This window comes from Gossypium raimondii, chromosome 6 (assembly GCF_025698545.1).
Source record: "Gossypium raimondii isolate GPD5lz chromosome 6, ASM2569854v1, whole genome shotgun sequence".
NCBI classification, from domain to species: domain Eukaryota; kingdom Viridiplantae; phylum Streptophyta; class Magnoliopsida; order Malvales; family Malvaceae; genus Gossypium; species Gossypium raimondii.
The window spans coordinates 20,854,007-20,860,039 of record NC_068570.1 but is presented as its reverse complement, the minus strand read 5'-3'; positions in this window follow the sequence as shown (position 1 = coordinate 20,860,039).

Below are 6,033 nucleotides of genomic sequence, written 5' to 3'. Positions count from 1 at the left end.
AATTGAGCTTAAGATGATTTGTCATGGAAATGCACATGTTAAATGGAAATATGATATGAAAAGCATATGTATATGAAAGTTATTACATTATGAGCTCATCCTTGATTCTTGATGTTTACATGTAATATATGACTAACAAGTTTCTTGAGATTATATGTGCTTAGGCAAATTGCCAAATTTCTTTGGATGAATTTTGTATGCTTATCTTAAATTTAAATGAGTGGTAAGTTAATTTTCTGTTATATGAACTTACTAAGTATAATATGCTTACTCTATTTTACTTCCTCTATTTTATAGTACTCGAAAGCTCGTGAAGGTTTGAACTTGGTCGGAGACACATCACACTATCCCTTGGACTTCTCAGTATATAAAACAAACTAACTTTTGGTATAATGGCATTTATAAGCTAAGTTAAGCATAAAGAAGAAATATTTTGGCTGGAACTAGCCATTGGAATGGCTTGTAATAGTTATATTTTGAAGTAAAAGTATATATATTTGTGTGTAGCTTTATCATGCTTGGTATGTGCTTGAAATGGTTAAGTGATGCAAAGCATATCGTTATATTGATGGTTAAATTGAGTTAGCACATTAAGTCCAATATGCATATAGGTGATATGATGTCATACTTAATACATGAATTTGACTTGATTTGAATGGTTTGAATTGGTTGGTGAACATGTTTAAGTGTTTTTTTAGGTGGAAGGCAATTTGGGTAAGAAATAAGGCTTGGAAATGACCTTATTTTGTCCACACGGGTAGAGACACGGGCGTGTGTCTCAGCATTGTGTGACACATGACCATGCGCACAGGCGTGTGGTTTGGTCGTGTGTCCTCTGCATCTTAAAATTTGAGAAACAGAATGCTTCGAATTGCTCACACGGGCAGAGACACAGGTGTGTGTCTCAGCCGTGTGTGTCACACGGCCTAGCACATGGGCGTGTGACTTGGCTGTGTGACCCCTGCACCTAATTTTTGAAAATTAAATTGTCCACATGGCCTTGCACATGGGCGTATGGCTAGCCGTGTGACCTAAGTCAGAAAGTTACACGGGTATGGACACGGGCTGGGATATGGCCGTGTGCCTCACATCAAATGCCTACACGGCTTGGGACACGAGTGTGTCACTTGGCCGTGTAAGCCACAGGGCCTAGCCACACGGGCGTTTGTCCCCTGCACCTAAGAAAAATTTTGAGATTTTGCAAAAAATTCTCTAAGTTCTCGATTTAGTCCCGACTTGTTTCTAAAGCATAAATTGGGTCTCGAAGGCCCATTCAAGGGACATTATGATTGAATATGTTTGATTTCGATTATGAATAGTAAATTATATGTGTAAACTACTTTTAAATCTGTTTTGGTGACGAATATGGGTTAGGGGTGTTACAGTGGTTTTAACATTTAGCGTAACACTCTTTTCATCTTTGACTTTTTCCTTTATATTGCCTTTTAAATTCATTTCGAATATTTGTAATAAGCCAATCATTTCATCCATCCTTATGGTACTAATTTATTTGGCTTCTCTTATGGTAATAAATTTGATAGTAAATATTTCTTTTAGGGTCTTAGTACCTTTTAAACATGTTAGACTTTAGAATATTACTCATCAAGAACAAAGGTTTTGTTGGTAATGGCACACAAGTTTGCATTAAATTTAGAAATCGTTTTAGCATTTGACATTATGTGAGCATTTTTAACTTTGAAAGTTTTACTCCTAAAGTCCCTTCATAAGTTGTTACAAGGATTCTCGCATTTTAAAATTCACCTAAACTCCTAAGGTTTAGTATGCCTCTGCTGTCCAAGCTTCCCTAGGTTAGGAGATTGAAAGCTATTAGTATTTGTTGTAGCAAAAGGTTTTTAGCTTGTCAAGATTCTCTTTTTGGATAAGCTTTGTATTCATATCCAAAGAAAGTAGTGAACTGCTGCAATGTACAAACAATCAATCAAAATTACTCTACAAGTATACCAACCAATTCCTATACATGTTAACTAAATCCCCATGCTGTACATAATTATCTATTGACTTTATAATTCATATTTATTAAAACACCTCATCTCGACTCGATTGTCGGGCTCAAGCTAAAAGATATCACATTAATTTCCAAAGAAACTACAATAAATTGTATTCAATTTGTACCATTAAACATCTAAATAAGAGTCTTATATGAGCTTACGAAAGCTTTTTTGCTAACTCGCGGTCGAATTAGGACCTAAGTGTAAAGTTTTCAAAATATTGTGTTGATATTGCGACTTTGGGGGTTCCTCATCCCAATACAACTCACTGAGTAGGTGTCGTCGCGATGACAAGGGCCCAACGTCATGACGTGATTGTCCATTTACAAATGGTCCAAAATGGCACCAACTTGCATCACCTAAAAAACAATTTCATTATAACCATTTTCAATTTCAGCCAATTATACCATTCCTAAATCTACATTTCTAACATATCTTTAACAAGAGTTTAAGAATATTCCACGTCACACTTTGACAAAACTATGATACAAGAGTTCTTTTAAAAAATATGATACAAGAGTTTAGTGAGTTCAAATTACATTTTAACACCATGCGTTCAAATTACATTTATAACAAGGTTTAGTGAGTTCTTCTAAAAAATATGATACAAGAGTTTAACCCACTAGTTGCCCTGATATCTATACATGTTACAAACAAAATGTGTTAGGATCACACTAGGCTTGAAGGCTCTAGCTTAGTCCCTCTTAACTTCATGCAATAATTTAGATTACCTGAAATTAAAAGAGAGAATCATGGTAAGTTCGTAAGGAACTTAGTAAGTTTTAAAAAATAAATCCCTTCCTTTTTTGTTGGTTAGCTTAAGAATTTGCCACGTCACACTTTGACAAACTTGCACATTCATGTGGCGTACATGGAAATGAAACATGTAAAAACAAAATTTCGCAACTTATACTTAGGCTTGAACTTCACAATGGTGCAGTTCATAACGCATGAGTATTTCTCCCACCAATGGTCATAACTCTCATAATCTCTAGTATAGACTTGTTGCGAGTAAACTTGGCTGATGACCCACCGCATGGATAGATACATTACGAAATAATTAGGTGAAAAGTCCTGCGGACTCTTACATGTAGATTTGTAAATGTGAATCTATACATGCAGATTCATAGATCCAGATCCATACATGTGGATTCATAGATGTAGATTTATACATGCAGATTCATAGATACAGATTCAGAGATGCAGATTCTTATATACGGATTCATAGATGTGGATTCATAGATGTAGATTCATAGATATAGATTCATAGATGTGGATTCATAGATACAGGTTTATAGATACAGAATGTCTTGCAGAATTTCATACAGCGGAGTCTTGCATATAGCTTTAACATGAAAACATGAGGACAAGTCCAGCGGACTATCATAGCTTATGTATGCCCATGGTGATGGGACTTGCATACATACATGAGGCTTAGAGCCTTAGACTCCATAAAGTCTCATACTTGAGAAAAACCCTCATAGGGTTATCATATACTTGTGCACAAATATCTCCGTACAATCCATTCAAACCTCCGTAAAGCCAAATAACATGCATCACTTCAACTCTCATTCCCTACTTTACATACCTCCTTACTTCACATATATCAAATTAGCGTAAAAAAATCAACCAATCTATTCTACTTGCTAGTACACACTGAACATGACTACATTCATCACAGGTGCGCATGTTTACAACTATACAATTTTCCAGCTAATGATTCTCACCACAACAATCCACACAGTAAGGTACCATAATGAATGACATCTACGAGTATGAGTGTAGGAACTCACCAGCAAAATACCTGGATGTTGATATTACTTACACCTATTTAACTTTTCCTTTATCACCTGGGCCTTCTCTTTCTTGGTTAGCTAAACATAACAACCAAATAACAATCAAAACAGAGGCGTTCATATGTAAGACAAACGTAATTCATTAGCATGTAGAGAAGTTTTAAAGGTTAATTGTGACTATAATCATCAAAATCAATGGATTATATCGAAATCCATAATTTTTCTTTCCTTATTTTTCATTTGAAACATACAGAATAGATAGAAAGATTACCAGATTGTTAAATTCTCAATTACTCAAGCTAACACGTTAATTCCTCCCCACATGCAGACCGCTCCCCAAACTATTTTCTCTTCTTTGCTTCACTTTCAGAATGAGTCATAGAAGAAAATAGAAGAAAGAAAATTGAATGTAAGAACGAGAGAATGATCAAATGAGGATATCGATTCTCCTTTATTTATATCCCTCCCGCTTATGACTACTGACACCAATTCAGCCAGCCTAACATTTAATATTCATAATCATAATGTTTCCCATTCAGAAATGTTTAGTCTTAATGCAACGACACTAAAATTGAAATTTAACTACCGATATTTCAGTTTGCAAGTCCCACTTAATCACACTAGAGCCTGACTAAACTAAATGTTTTCTAATTGGATACCCAGAATTGTAGTTGGATTAGATATGAAATTTATATATTTAACCCGCAATATTTCTTAAAAAATGACCCTCATAACTTTTAACATCTCCGGGTGTGAAAATGCCATATATTTAACAAAATGAGACTATACAAACCTTGTTGAGTCCAGGATCATTGGCTAGATGCTGGATCATACTTTGGAACATTAAAATTTACTTATACATGTGTATGGAGAAAACAAATCGTATGCTAAGCGATAAAGCTTAGTGGTATTTCCATGATTCAAGTCAATATAATACAAGTTTAAATCAATTACATACATTAAATTTTAGTTCAATTTATAGCCAATTCTCATGCAATTTCATGCAAAAAACTTCCATTACCATATAAACGTGCATATAATCATTTTTACACACCAGTTCACTATGTATGCACATATACTCAATTCATATTCTCATTGATTTCACATACTACTTGATCAATTCATATTTTCATATGTAGGCACATATACTTATTCATGTACCATCATTAACGTATATGCACATACTCACTTTCATCTCAACGTTTCAATCATTTCCAAGCCTATTAGCTTATTAATGCTCAATCGACCCCCAAAGCTTGTTTTCGACTCATTTCTCATGATATTTTGCATGTTCTCGTATATCACATTTCAACTACATTTCATTTCACATACCATATAACCAATTCATGTTTTTATAACCCTATTAACTAGACATAGACTAAGAATGGATACACAAGCTTGTCACCCCAGCTTGTTGCTCGTGCCTTGGCATACTTGCACTAGGGCTATGAGTCAACACAAATAACTATAATGGATTTACTACAAGTGTGACAGGTCAATTGTAATATTTTTAAGTGTTATAATGGAACACCCGAGTATTCCAAGAATCGAACCCAAGAGAGTTTAGGGACAAAGTGATCAAAGTGCAACAAGCATGCAAATAGGAAGTCTAGCTAGCTACTCGCTAAATACTATATTACAAAATATCATAATCAAGGATAATTACACAAATCGACTATCTTACACTAATAAGGACCAAAATGTAAAATAGTCAAAATTAAGCAATTAACAATCCAATACACAAAAAGTGTTCGGTTGACTTCCGTGTTGCTGATTAGTCTTTGGATTAGGGATCTAAAAGGTTTAAACTTCTAATTGGCTCAATTTTCCCTCTCGGTCACCATTTTATCAAATTAGATGATTTAGTCCAGTTTATCTCTCAACTTCACCAAACTAACTCGAGACAACCAAATTGGTGTTTAATAGGATCTCTTCTTAGTCTCACCTACCTAACTATTCACCTAGAGGTGTCGATTCTAAGTTTTGAAGTTTATTCAATTTAGTCTAATTTTTATGATTTAGTCCATATACCAAACACTAACCAAACAACATTTCTATCAACCAACCACCATAAATGTAGTTACCAATCATCATTTCTATGCACACAGTCACCCAACATATACTCAAATCATACATAAAAATAAACACAAGAGTAGGGTTAAGAAAGACTTAGAAATTTCTTGATGGATGCTTGAAGAAACTGATGTCAACAATAATGGAAGTAGAAA